Source organism: Canis lupus, chromosome 3, assembly GCF_003254725.2.
Source record: "Canis lupus dingo isolate Sandy chromosome 3, ASM325472v2, whole genome shotgun sequence".
Classification (NCBI taxonomy): domain Eukaryota; kingdom Metazoa; phylum Chordata; class Mammalia; order Carnivora; family Canidae; genus Canis; species Canis lupus.
This window is the reverse complement of record NC_064245.1, coordinates 25547291-25563070: the sequence shown is the minus strand read 5'-3', so window position 1 is coordinate 25563070 and position 15780 is coordinate 25547291. Positions and strand designations below refer to the sequence as shown.

Here is a 15780-nt window from a genome sequence, read left to right as displayed (position 1 = left end):
TAATAGACCTTCTCACACTCCCAGGCATTAAGCAAATAACTATGAAATTATGTTTCTGAAAAAGGCAAGAAAAGGCGACAAGGGAAGCTCATAGTGACATATTACCAACATGGAAATGCCTTTGTAGGAATATACATTAAGGACTATGAATGAAGGAAGAAACTATCAAGATTTTCCATTGTGCCTATAATATAAATAATGTACCACAGACAGGGAAAGAATTCAGAGGACTAACTGGAATGTGTAGATCCAAAGTAGCTGACTAGCAGAGAAAAATCCATACAAAAGCTGAGAAAAATAAAAGATAACGATGATAAGAAAATATAACAAAAACAAAAAATCCAGAGACAGGAATTAGCTTTGAAAGCAGGCAAAGCCCGCTAGCTCACACCAGAGGTCATCCAGCAACTACCAATCAGCCTCCTACTGGAAGCATGGCTCAGACTGGTGGGAAATCTAAGTGAAAAAAGTCCCCACATACAAAGGAAGCAACTGAGACTTGAGATCAGGAAGTTGGTGTAGGCTGAGGGTTTCACCACCTTCACCCAGCAAGCTCTGAGCTGATGTTTACATTAGTTAAATTTGCTAACGCAACTACGATAAGAATATAAATTTTACATTTCAGATATTCCCAGGAGTGCCACACATGAAAAGAGAATGTATCAACTTGTCAATATTCAATGAGTCTAAATCTTTAGGGGAATCTATATAAAAAATACACTGACTAGGTCTTCCCTAATATGTAGCCACAAGAAATGCCATAGCACATAGGGCTGTAGCTTCTTTAACACATAAAAGCATGTTAGGCCACAAAAACTCTCATGTAAACTTCTAAGGCCAATTCTAATCTAAACACTGGTATAAACTCCTCACATGAATCTCTTGCTTAAAATACAACTCATCTTTAATGAACATTAAATTTATGATTTTTCTCCATGTTCCCTCTACTTTTTATAAAAACAAGAATATATCTTTGCCAGGATCATATAATGTCATCCTTTCTTCAGTGAAGGTTTACTATGTTTATATCCACAGCATTTTTCTACTGAAGCATCCTTGTTTATACAGTAAGATGCAGACAAGGTCACTAAAGGTTTCAAAACAAAGTATCATAATAACCACCTGCCAGAGAAATCCATAGGCTGTTTCCAGGTCATAAGTGGCAGCAATATGAGAAATCTGTTCTGTGTCTTCTTCAGCTGTGAGTAGCTGCAGGTGGACTTTCCTCTGAGGTCACTCAGCTCCCCTTCTCCCAGGACTTATGGCCACTACTGCTCTTCCTTTCCCCCACATACCCCATCCTCTAAGAAGAGCTACAACCTATCCCCCCCAAGGAGAAGTGGGCAGATTACGATCTTCGAACACCAAAGTCTGTTACTTCTTCTCAAAAGAAATACCTTCCATAGATTTCTCAATATCCATAACCAGGGAGTGGAGGAAAAAGGTGTAGAATTAGCTGCCCACAGAAACAATGGAAAAACCATAGAAGCCTAAGATATTTCTACCCATCTTAATTATGAGCTAGAACTGAGACTTAGCTAAGAGTAGCTAAGGAGACTCCCGAAGACAGCTGGGCTCATGTTTTAAATGTACCCAGGACAGGCACATGGGTGGCTCAGTCGATTGATCATCCCAACTCTTGATTTTGGCTAAGGTTGTGATCTGGGATCCTGGGATGAAGCCCCTCGTTGGACTCTGGGCTCAGCAAGGAGTCTGCTTGAGGACTCTCTCTCTCTCCTCTGCCTTCTCTGGCTCTCTCTCTCTCTCTCAGGAATAAATTAATCTTTTAAAAAATAAAATAAAACAAAATACAACGTACCCAGGATTTGTTTTTATTGTAAGTGTGAGACATGGAGACAACTGTCTTCATAAGAAGAGTTTATTATTATTCATAGTTCCCAGGAGAAGAGGGCAAGCCACTCCATAAAAGGCCACAAGGGAAAGTACCAGGTTGATCTGGAGACGGAAAGAATTAGGGGAAAACATGAGCACAGCCTTTATTGTCATTTTCTCAGGAAAGGCAAGGAAGGGTAGGGTAAATAGTTCTGAACTGCCTAGTTTGAATAATTTCAGCAGGCTCTGGGGTATAAGGATTGCCCCTAGTTGCCAGCTAGCTGCCCTGAGGTGCTGTTCGCACAGGTGGGTCAAACTGTGCGAACTCAATAAGGTGGTGTGTAAGGGCTCCAGATTGGCTGGGGTGCATATGAAAGGCACACACCCAAGGCAGTGCTATCCATAGGAATCCCGGCTATCTTTAGGAGTTAATAAGCCTTGGAAGGGGCAATCTGTCCCCAGCTAGCAAGGCCCAAGATGTCAAAGTAGCATAAAATGCAGAGAATAAAAAATATGACCAATTCAGTCCGGGATGTACTTCTAAGCTCAGGACTCATCTAAATTGTACTTTTTTTCATAAATGCCTGTTCTGAGCTCCAGAATTTCCTTGAACTAAAAGCATTCCTTCCCTGAAGCACTACCAATCCCGTCTCTACCTTATGTCACCACTACCATGCATTGATGGAAAATATATCAAAGTAGTTACTCCAAACAATCTTCCCTTGGTTTCAAACTGATTGTTTATATCACAATTGAAATCTGTACCACAATCCATTAAAGTGATGGCATGGCCTTTGACACAACTTCTGAATAAGTCACACCATTGCCATCAGAATCATTTAGAAAACTAAAGCTTCAGTGCTAAAAAGGCATATGTACAAAGCTTTTCAAGCTAGGTTGTCAGCTACTGTTTAGATGTTTGCATAAAATTTCAACAAAAGGAACACAAGCAAATACCTCAGGATTTCAAAGACATCACTAATGTGTATCATCTTCTAGAAAAAAGGCAAGAAAGCTGACTAGATAAATATCAAGACATCTCCTCCTATCCTCGGCTGCTAAGCTCCTGAACAATGTTTTTGTTCTACTTTAAAACATCATCAGTCATGCACTCTAAGAATTTATAATTTGGCTTTAACCATTGCTCACTGCAGTAGATGTTTAGTCATAGGAAAACTTAAATCTCTACATTGATTTTTTTAACTGGTAAGATGTATTTCATGTTGAACTGTGATTTCACTGTGGAACACACTGCCTGATTATTCAACATAAAAAGTAAAACAAGATCTGCTTACAACACACACAAATAGTATCACCAGGGATTTTCTTTTTGCTATATTGTTTTCACAATCACAGACACGCTTGCTAGGTAATATAATCATCACAAAAAAATATTAAGTAGAATACTAGTTTAAAAACAAAACTAAGTGGGTAAAGAAGCAAATTAATAGACTTTGGATGGGTACCACAAAAATAAATAAATAAATAAATAAATAAATAAATAAATAAATAAATAAATAAATAAATACTGAAACTACTACCTGATGAGATAGTCACAGCAACAGAACATGATGGTTCAACCCCATGGATGTGAGGGCGATCTGGCTGCGACATCTGTCACCCCATTGATCGCCAGGGTTGATTCGGCTGATCTGGCTGGCTAGGCGGGTGTCCCCTTCCTCCCTCACCGCTCCATGTGCGTCCCTCCCGAAGCTGCGCGCTCGGTCGAAGAGGACGACCATCCCCGATAGAGGAGGACCGTTCTTCGGTCAAGGGTATACGAGTAGCTGCGCTCCCCTGCTAGAACCTCCAAACAAGCTCTCAACCCCAATGCTTCATAATTAGTCAGCTATTTAATAATCCGTCTATTGGCCTTGAGAATCACAGTATCTAAAAATATTCCCAAATATCTTTCTTAACTTCTGGAGAACTCATCCAACTCAGAAAAGAAGCAAACAATGGAACTCTCTAACAGACTGTGAGTCCTGTCACAGACAGGACATTTAGGTTTCCTGAACCATTTCATCAATATTATCATAAGGAATCAAATACCTGAGTAAAAATCAAACAAAAAATTGCCAGTTTCACTAATGAAATCTGGACAATTGTTCCAGCAAAATCAGATTCTATGTCCATAGATATCACTTCCTTTTTTAGGGTTTTTATACATTTCCTGCTGTCCACTCCTACATTGGTCCATCAGGGCATCCTGATCCTCATTTAAATCTATGGTCTGAGGGCATCCCCGGTGGCCCAGTGGTTTAGGCCGCCTTCTGCCTAGGGCCTGATCTTGGAGACCTGGGATCGAGTCCCACGTCGGGCTCCCTGCATGGGTCCTGCTTCTCCCTCTGCCTGGGTCTCTGCCTCTCTCTCTCTCTCTCTCTCTGTCATAAATAAATAAAATCTTTAAAAAAACAAAAAAAGAAAAAAAATTTAGGTCTGAAAAAAAATAAATTTATGGTCTGAAAACAGGAAAAAGAAACACCTTCCTTTCCTCAGTTCTCAGTACAGCTGACACATTCAAGCATTCATACAATATTTACTGCACAAATATTGTCAAGTACTTTTAAACATTAAAAGTTGGAACAAGCTTAATAATAATTGCAGTAATTAGGCAAAGTCTGTGTATTATTCTTCAAGTAGTAATCATTTTAACTATTCCAGAAATATTCAAGGTAACAGCTAGTAAATGGATATCCTAAGATTGTCGTAATACAGAACAACTCTAGGCACTAGTTACATGATCTTGAACAGATACTTTATTTCTCTAAACTTCTGTTTACTCATCATATGTTAATAAGATATACCTCATATGGCTGTTGTGAGTGTAAAGTATGCCAGTGTAAATGAAGAGCCTGGTACAACGTGTGCTACATGATAGAAATACACAGTAAGTCTCTTCCCTTTAAGTATGCATAAATATCCAACATTGCAGAACAGACAAAAACTATCGCTCACTCATCTTTTTGTGTGCATACACAATTATAGTATCACAATTCTATAATTCTTTATCACAATTCTATAATAATTTAAATCCCTGCATGGAGCCTGCTTCTTCTTCTGCCTATGTCTCTGCCTCTCTCTCTCTCTCTCTCTCTCTCTGTGTGTGTGGGTGTCTCTCATAAACAAATAAATGAAAATCTTAAAAAAAAAAAAATCAAGAAAGGTGCCTGGCAGCTCAGTCAATACAGATGTGACTCTTGATCTTAAGAGTTGTAAGTTTGAAAAAAAAAAAAAAAAAAAAAAAAAGACTTGTAAGTTTGAGCTCCATGTTAGGTGCAGAGATTACTTAAAAATAAAATCTTAAAAAAAATATATATATATATATGTATATATGACATCAAGAATATACTTAAAGCTCTTCCTGATTACTCAAGATCACCATTACTTATGAACATCAATTATAGAGCCAAATCTTAGAGATAACTGCTACAGATGCTATAGACAGTTAAATGTTCCATATAAGGCAGTTGAATTAGACATGGTATGTAGTCATTAGCAAAGCAAAGATAAGGCAAATACTGAGAAGCATTATAGGTGGCTGTTTGTCCTCTAGTCTTACCACATTCATTTTCTCAGAGTTGAAGAAGGATTATGTATTTATCCAACCATACTTCACTTGTCTTTCTCCATCTTTTCTGTTTCTCTGCTGAGAGTGCTACTTGCTGCCACCACAATTTCTATCCCTGCTAATCAAAACATTTACCTCTGTGGCTTTCTTCCCTCCTCTGCTGTCTCCAATCAACTGCCCATCCATAAGAATACAAAAACTAGTCACTAAAAAACTACAGTATACAATACAAATACAGTATATATGAAATTATACATTTATCTCAAAAAGTAACACTTACTTATAAAATATTCCAAATAAATTTTAGAATAAATATGTTGAGATCTACAAAAATCATACTGAAATTTTTATTAGTTGCATTTGAATTTATAGATTAATCTGGAGGAAATGACATCTTTATAACATTAAGTCATCCCATGATATTCCTCTCCCACTAGTTATATCTTCTTTTATATCCTTTAATAGAGTTTTAAAATTTCTCTGTAATAGTCTTGAACATTCTTTTTCAGTTTAATTACTTGATTAAATTGGTTGCTATTGTTGTATTGTATATGTTGCTAAGACGATGGTTAAAAAGAGGAAGGACTTGCTCTACCAGACATTAGGACACAGTGCAGAGCCACAGTCATAAAAACATTGTGATACTAGACAGAAATAGACAGATGATCAATGAAATATAAGAAAGAACTCATATATGGGAAGGGTATATTATAAGTCAGTAGGAAAAGCACAAACTGCTTATATTCTACAGGAAGAAAAATGAATTCAAATACTTACACTTCACATTTTATACAGAGATAAGAGGCTAAAATGTAAAATATAACATGTAAAGCAAATGGAAAAAACATAGGGGAATTTGTGATGTCAGGATAGAAAAGGATTTCTTCAGACCACTATAACACAAATCACAATGTATTGATTTATATGTTGTGGTATGATGATTTAACCCCTTAAAAATTAAGGATTCCTTATCAAAAGAGGATACCATAGATAAAATTAACAGATTATATTACAATGTCTAAAATCAACAAGGGATAAACATCTAGAATCCAAGGAAATCCTGCGGAATAGTGAAAATGGATAAACAATATGGGTAGCAAATTCACATTTATTCAGTCAGCAAGTATTTATTGAGTACCTACATTTTAAGGGCTAGAGTTACAGATATGCACAACAAAGATAAGATCCTTGCCTTCAAAGAACTTGAGCAATGGAAATAAATACATAATAAAATTAATATGCTACGTTTTGTTGTGATAAATAGTATGAAGATAAAGCAGAACAAAGAAAGTGATGAAGAGTAGTCTTTTATTTTATTTATTTATTTTTGAAGAGTACTCCTTTATGTAAGATAGTCAAGGATATAATATTTAAGCAGAAATCTGAATAAAGTGGATGAGCCAAGTGGATAAGAAGAAAGAGTTTTCTAGGCAGAAGAAATAAGAACTAGAATCTCTAAAGACAACAGATTATGAGGAGAGAGAATCAATCATATTAATAGAGAAATGAAAATTTAAGTAATGACATACCACTTTATAAATATCAGACTAGCAAAAATATAATGTAAGATAATTCCAAGTATCAGCGGAAGTGGAGGGAAAGGGATGGAACCCACATGTACTACTAGTGGGAGTAAAAAGTGGTATAGCCATTCTGGAAAGCAAGCTGGCAGCACTTAGTGAAATCAAGTATGTGTATAGCCTATGATCCAGACACCTCACTCTAGAAAATCAGAATTCTCCCAAAAGTCCGTAAGAGGACTTGTATGAAAATGGAAATCACAGACTTGTTTATAGTATCAGGAAATTACAGGCAACCAAGGTTATCATCACCAGAGGACCAGACAAGCCAGATGTGGTAGGTATATACTCCGAAACACCTGCAGCAGTTATAAGTCATGAAATAAATATATATATATATATATATATATATATAGAGAGAGAGAGAGAGAGAGAGAGAGAGAGATTCAAAGAGATAGAGTTTTTTTAAGTATTGAAGAAATACAGAAAAAAAATCTCAGATTTTCTTTGAAATAATGTAATACATAGAGATGAAGTTGTGTGCCTTTGCAGAGACAAAAGGAAGAGTGATTTGAAATATTTATTAAGCAAGATTAGCCAAGAGTTAATAATTCCTGATGATGGACACATGGGGATTATTATACTATTTTCTCCACATTTGTACATTTAAAGTTATCCATCATAAAAGTCATTCTTAGAGTGCTAAGTGAAAAAAGAAACATCTATACCAGAATATCTTTAATATAAATTAAAAACATCTATGTGCATAAACCACCTTTTTTTTAAAGATGCAGACATATCCAAAGACTTTAGTACAGATGTCTACACAGGCAAAGAATGGGAATAGATATTGTGGATAAATGAAAACCTTGTATTTTTTTCAAAGAGGGAGTGGGGGGTGAAGGTATTATATTTTATTTTTTAGATGTTTTATTTTTAAGTAATCTTTACACCCAACATGGGGCTTAAACTCACAACCCCAAGATCAGCAGTTGCATGCTCCACCAACCAAGCCAGCTAGGTACTCCAAATAAGAACTATTTAAAATAAAATAAAACAAGAGAGAGCCTTATACTTGCCAAAGCTGATAGTGTGCCACTACCTGAGGAATTTGATTAATTCAAATTTTTTCACCTGAGGTTTAAAAACATTAAATAAATACAAAGTGCTCTAGGATCACAGACAAGGGGTAACTAAATCTAACGTAAGAGGAGGAGGTATTTCTGCCCCATACCTTAGACCTACTGAGAAAGGGTTCAATTCCCATTTCACAGAGGAGAAAGAGGAGGAGAGTAAGTGAAGTAACACTGTAAGTTCATAAACAATCAAGTAGGAGAGGTGGAATCCAAGCCTAGGACCAGAACTGCCATTGTGCTTCCAATGCTGCACTATTCTTTTTTTTTTTTTTTTTAATTTTTATTTATTTATGATAGTTACAGAGAGAGAGAGAGGCAGAGACACAGGCAGAGAGAGGGAGAAGCAGGCTCCATGCACCGGGAGCCCGATGTGGGACTCGATCCCAGGTCTCCGGGATCACGCCCTGGGCCAAAGGCAGGCGCCAAACCGCTGCACCACTCAGGGATCCCCCAATGCTGCACTATTCTAATTTAAAACCTGCACACTGCTAACAGATTGAACTTCCTAAAATATTACTTTATCCCACAATGCCACTGTTCTTGGCATCCACAGAAAAAATTAAATTCTGTATAGATTATATACCGCCCCCAATCATTTTCATCCACTTTTTCAATATCCTACTTTTCTCCAACATAAATTCTCTCTTCTAGACACACAAGTCCTCCTTACTTCTTTCAAAATACCCACAACACTTCCAAGCCTCAAAGATTCTCCAAACTGAATACCTCTACTCTCCTCTATTACTTATTTGTATCCCATATATCCTACAAGTTCTGGTATTCAGAACACTTTCATAGTATTAATTGAGCAACTAAAATCCTACAGCTTCTTCAAAAAGCTTCCCTGATGACTTCAGCACACACCTTTTCCTTCTTTGATTTCTTTTGCACTTATTTGCTGCACCATTCAATTAATACCTATAACAGTTAACACCTCAATTATCCAGCATCATTAGGAAACAAAAGTCTTCCTCAGAAGCAAATTTTCCAGACAACTTAAGCATTAATTTAGGAAGCAGCAAAGCTGAATAATGTTGACTTTAGTTATAGAAAGACCTAGGTTCAAATCTCAGGTCTGCCACTTACTAGCTAAGTGGCTTTGAGCAAATGGCAAAACTGTTCATCATTTGTAAAGAGGGGATATACTAACTTCACAAAGTTGTCATGGGTTATTAAAAAAAATCACACGAAAAAATCTGGTATAACATTCTTTAAATTATGGCTACAAAGCAACCCCAGCTGCTACTATACACTAAAAGAAAATAATTTTGACCGGATGAGCACTGGGTGTTATATACTATATGTTGGCAAACCGAACTCCAATAAAAAAAAATACAAAAAAAAAGGAAAAAAAGAAAAAGAAAAGAATTTTATTAAATGTATATACTTTGAGATTTTTCTTATAGGACAGTGAATGTAAATAAATCACCATTTGCAAACTCATTCATTCAAATATTCATTCGTTCAATAAATATCAATTCAGTAGAGATACAGAACACAAAATCAATATATAAAAATCATTTCTATATACTAATGATGAATTGTTAGAAAAATTTTTTAAAGTAGTTCTACATAAAGGTGCCTGGCTGGCTCAGTCAGTAGAGCATGTGACTCTTGATCTCAGGGTTCTAAGTTCGAGCACCACATTGGGTATAGATTGCTTAAAATTAAAATCTTTAAAAAAAATAAATGAAACTTGGTTAACTTTTCTAACAGAGTAAAGAGATAACCTACAAAATGATAGAAAATATCTGTAAGTCATTATCTTTGATAAGGGATTAACTCCTAAAATATGTAAGAAAGTCCTACAACTCAATGGCAAAACAAAACAAAACAAAACAAAACAAAACAAAACAAAACCCAAGTAAACCAATTTAAAAAAAAGCAAAGATGGAGCACCTAGGTGGCTCAATCAGTTGCGTGTCAGACTCTTGATTTCAGCTCAAGTCATGATCTCAGGATCCTGAGCTCGAGCCCGACACAGAACTTTGTGCTAAGCACAGAGCCTACTTAAGATTTTCTCTCCCTCCCTCTGCTGCTCTCCCTCAACTCATACAACTCTCTACTTAAAAAAAAAAAAAAAGAAAAGAAAAGAAAAGAAAATAGACAAAGGACTTAAACAGACATTTCTCCTAAGAAGACATACAAATGATCAAGACATAAATGAAAAGGAATCCTAATCCTCAGGGAAATGCAAACCAAAATTATGAGATATCACCTCACACCTGTTAGAATATTATCAAAAACACAAGAGATATAAAGTGTTGGTAATGATGTAGAGAAAAGGGAACTCCTGTGTAATGAAGACAGACAAAGAAAAACAAATACTGTATGATCTCATATACAGAATCAAAACAAAAATAAAAACAAGGGACACTTGGGTGGCTCAGCGGTGGAGCATCTGCCTTTGGTCCAGGGTGTGATCCCAAGTCCAAGGATCAAGTCCCACCCGCATCGGGCTCCCTGTGAGGAGCCTGCTTCTCCCACTATGTCTCTGCGTCTCTCTGTGTGTCTCTCATGAATAAATAAAATATTTTTAAAAAATAAAAATAAAAACAAAAACAAAAAAACTCATAGATACAGAGAACAGATTGGCAGTTGCCAGAGGCAGAGGGTTAGGGGTGGGCTAAATGGGTGAAGATGGTTGAAAGGTACAAACTTCCAGTTACAAGATAATTAAATTATAGGGACCTGAAATACAACACAGTAAGTACTGTTAATAATTACTATATTACCTACTTGAAAGTTACTAAGAGTAAAGATGCTAAATATTCTCACAAATGGTAATTATGTGAAGTGACACAGGTATTAGGTAACACTATGGTGATAATCATTTTGCAATGTGTAAGTATATAAAATTAATGTTGTACACCTTAAACTCACATGATAGTATATGTCAGTTATATAAAATAAAGCTGAGGGAGAAACCTATATTTATAAGGCTGGGGTAACTATATATATATATAGTTTTATTTATATATAAATATATAAATAAAAATTATATAAAAATATTTTTAAAATAAATATAAATATAAATATAAAATATAAAAATATAAAAATATAAATATATGAATATATAAATATATAAATATCAAGGGCCAACTATGTGCCAAGTGACTAAGGACTCAATAGTAAATGAGACAAACATGGTCTCTGCACTCATGGGAGTTTAGTCTACTAATCATTTATTAATTTTACTGTCTTATAGGACAGAGAATTAGGCAAGGATCAGATCACTCAGAGTTCTATATGCCACAATAAAAAGTTTGAGTTTTGTTCTAAATGTAATGAGTGATATGACCAGACAGATAATTTTTTTTTAAAGAGAGAAAACACATGCACGTGCAATGAGTGGGGAGGGGCAAAGAGAGAGGGAAAATCAGAATCTGAAGTAGGCTCTATGCTTAGCTGGGAGTCCAAGGCAGGGCTCACTCTCGCGACTTTGAGATCATGACCTGAGCCAAAAAGAGTCAGAGGCCTAACCAACTGAGCCACCCAGGTGGCCTAAGATAGATAATTTTAATGCACCAAGTATAGGCGCGCCTGGGTGGTGCAGTCCTTTAAGTGTCCAACTCTTGGTTTCGCCTCAGGGTCATGATCCCAGGGTCCTGATCTTAGGGTCCTGAAATCCAGCACTACATGGGTCTCCACTCCCAATACGCTTGAGATTCTCTCTCTCCCTTTGCCTCTCCCCACTCTCCTCCCTGTTTCTCTCTCTCTCTCTAAAAACAAATCTTTAAAAAAAAATAAATGCACCAAGTATATCAGGAATTGTAGACTTTTTTTATTATTTTGTGGAGTTAATATTGATTAATTTGACTGAGAGCTTCCCCCCCCCAAACAAAAGCAGCAGCAACAATGATACACAGCAATGATTTTCAGTTTTGTTAAATGGAGTAGTACTTTTTTTAATGAAACATTTCTAATACTTCATTATATATAGAAACATTAATAATAGAGCCACTTTAAGACAGCCTGATTTCATACTATGTCACCTCTTTCAGTTCTTTTGGAGAAAGAGTATGAAAACAAGACTATAGAATTAAGAACACTGGCCTAGAAATCAGAAGATTCCAATCCTAGTCCTAATGATGACTTTACAGCAAAGTAATCTTGTGCAAGCCAATTGAAGTCCTCAGTCTTAATCTCTTTACTAAAATGGAGACAAATCTGATATATTTATGTATCACCACAATAGTAGTGTGGATCAAAAGTGATAACATTGAAGGGGGAGAATTACCATCAACTGGACTGTTAACTAAAAACTACATATTTTTATTGCTTTTGAAATAAACAAATTCTCTTTGCTGGACTGATGTCCAAATCATATTGAAATATTAAGGCCCCCAACTATGAATTAACTTTTGAAACTGCCCAAACCAATTTAGAAATTGGTAACTGTGGGGGCAGCTGGGTGCCTCAGTCTGTGGAGCATATGAATGTTGATCTTAGAGTTGTGAGTTCAGGCTCCATGTTAGGTGTAGAGACTATTTAATAAAATCTTTTTTAAAACATGAAAATTGATAGGTGTGGCATTAATTGGAAACCATACATGTATGGAATCCTACTACATTTGAGGTCCTATACAATGTAATAACCAATTGCAAAGAATAACTGAATTTGGTGCTTAATGGAAAATGGTGTTTATCTTTTAAATACTAAGTGAGTTTTAAAAAGTCAATGTGGGCAGCCTGGGTGGTTCAGTGGTTTAGCACCACCTTCAGTCCAGGGCCTGATCCTGAAGACCTGGGATCAGGTCCCACATCGTGCTCCCTGCATGGAGCCTGCTTCTCCCTCTGCCTGTGTCTCTGCCTCTCTCTGAGGCTCCTGGGTGGCTCAGTCGGCTAAACTTCTGCCTAAGCTCAGGTCATGATTCCAGAATCCTGGGATTGAAAACCAAATTGGGCTCCCTGCTTAGCAATGAGTCTGTTTCTCCCTCTCCCTCTGCCCTCTAATTGCTTGAGTTCTTTCTCTCAAATAAATAAATAAAATCTTTTTTTAACAATTAGAAGAAAAAATAAAATAAATTGTACATAGCCAAAAACATATGTAACTCTAAGTCTGAAGCTTGAGTTTTATCTCTATTGAAAACTGTACTTCTCATTCAGTGACAAACTGAAATACACTTATTCCCCTGGTACCATAATTCTGATTTAGTATCTCATCTTTTAACTTTATATCATCCACTAGATTTCTTAAAGAAATACAATCTTCTGATAGTAAAGAAAAAAAACTAAACTTTTTATTGCTTAGTCCAAAACTAAGTAGAAACCCAGTTTCCTCTTAAGTGTAAAATTTCATTTGGATGACAAACAAAAATAATGAACATTTTAAATTTACATCATGTTATTCTTCACTGAAAGTTTATTTAATAAGTAAACCAAAAGAAAATCACTTCTAAATAGAATTTTTTATGTAGTTAAAAAAAATACATAACATAAAATTTGCCTTCTTAATGTTAACTGTACAGTTCATTAGTGTTAAGTATATTCACATTGTGGTGAAACATCTCCAGAACTTTTTCATCTAGTAAAATTCTAGATCTATTTAAAAACAAATGTTTGATGGAAAGAACAATGTTCAAATACAGATTCTACAAATACTCAAATGTATGACCTAAAGTTTCTAACTGCTAGCCTCAGAGTCTTTGTCGATAAATTAGAGTTAACATCTACTTCATTAGGACTGTAAGATGATGATGAACTCACTAGTTTAATATCCTATGCTCCTTAGGTCATTCAAACATCTTAAAATCTATTAAGAAATTATACATTAACCCTTTATCATTTTTAGATGATCACAGATTAAGTAATGACCGATATTTTCATAGAGTAGAATTATTACCTTCAAGTTATCACAACAATCCATGTGACTGTGAAACCAAATGAATCTTTGGCAATATCCTATGGAAAAGTATCTTCACTTATGCCAAATAAGGGAGAAAGATTTCCTGGCTGCCTTAATAAGCTTCAGGCAGAAATGCTTATCCATTTCAAGTGTTCCAGTAACCGTTCCAGTAAAGAACTTTAAAAAATAGAAAGCCAATTACCTTATCCAAATAGAGTTCAAGTAATGTGATTTTTTTTTCAATTTCCAGGTTTTTTAAACACTTTTTCCAAATTATAAAACATTTATTTTATTCATCCATATTTTCTAAAATTGTTACTTTTTATCTTTTAAATTAAAAAAGAGATTGATAATATTGGGCCAATCATTTAGAATTAGTATTTTAAGTTTTGAGATTTGGTGTAGCTATGTATCTATGTAACTGTCTATTTATTTTGACCACAAGTATAGAGGGTCAAGTTAATAATACCACTCAGTTCATGGCACGTATTGTCTTTGGTTCAGATTTATAGAAGAGACCATCATCCAAGTTAGAATATACCCTTTACCCTTCCCTTAAAAACAATGAACCTCTGATTTGTAGATTCCTTGGGAGGGATCCATAAATAAAACTTTGCTTCCCTCCTCCCCATTGGTTCTTTGTAACTTGAAAAGGTAAAAAGATAAAACCCAAAATGGAACTCTCTTGCATGATAACATTAACTTAAGTGAAATATGAAAATTTCTAAGTCCATTTCAATTATCATGTCACAACGAAACTCTGCTGTTTTAACACTGCAATCCCCTGGACCACTGGATTTCAAGGCTTTAAAACTGGCTTCAAAAGATGGTCTTTGATTTGCTCTTATGTCAAATCAAGGCTATCCCTGATATCATCCACTTGTGAATTGGAAATTCTTAAGGGTAATCCTTAAAAAGCTACATCAGAAGTAGAAAAACATAATCAGAACCATAATATAAATTTATTTCAGAACTAAAACATGCAAAAATCAATGACACATTATGCTAAACCATCTGGCTCTTCAATTTTTTTTTCTTAATTCTTTTTTCTCAGTTTCTAAATATGAAAACTAGGGGCGCCTGGGTGGCTCAGTTGGTTAAGCGTTTGCCTTTAGCTCAGGTCAGATCCCAGGGTCCTGGAATAGAGCCCCTGATGGGGCTTCCTGCTCAGCAGGGATCCTGCTTCTCCCTCTCCCTCTGGTCCTCCTCCCTGCTTGTGCTCTCTCTTGCACTCTCTCTCAAATAAGTAAAATACCTTTAAAAATTTCTTTTATTAAAAATAAATTTAAAAATAAAGATGAAAACTATAACTCCCTTTTTTTGCAAAATATGGTAGTAATCCATGACTCACAGCATGTATAAATAAACATAAACATGCATTAAAAATTATTGGTCTTCATTGGAACAAAGTTATAATAATTTACAGTCTGGAATCTAACACATGCAATATGCCATGCACTGATGCCAGTGCACTCTGTAAATTTACTCTCTAATGATAGTTTTAATGTTTTTAAATAAAATTCTTTTGATTTTACATGTCCAGTTTCCTATCAAAACTATACCAAGATTAAATGGAATCTCTCAAACTTAATTTTTTAACTAATCTCTATATCATAAGCTACCAGAAGAAATGACAACTTGCTTGTTTTTCCTGTTTTGTTGCTTTTTATAAGAACTTCCCTTTTTACAGGTACAATAAATTACATATGCAAATAAATAAAAGCAAAACAAGCACTATGAATGCTGCTCTTATATGTGGCATAAAGCTTTGCAGCCTGGCCACTCTAAATGATTCACATAGAGAAAAAGAAACTCTGACTACAGGTAAAATTGAGTTTTATGCAGATGCACCTATTACTAAAATAAAGTATAT

General features: G+C 35.4%; 1 protein-coding gene across 9 annotated transcripts in view; it reads right to left on the bottom strand.

Annotated features, from left to right (window-relative positions):
• Positions 1–15780, bottom strand: part of SSBP2 (single stranded DNA binding protein 2) — a 300014-nt gene that overhangs the window by 245927 nt on the left and 38307 nt on the right. The gene's annotated exons all lie outside the window — the stretch shown is intronic.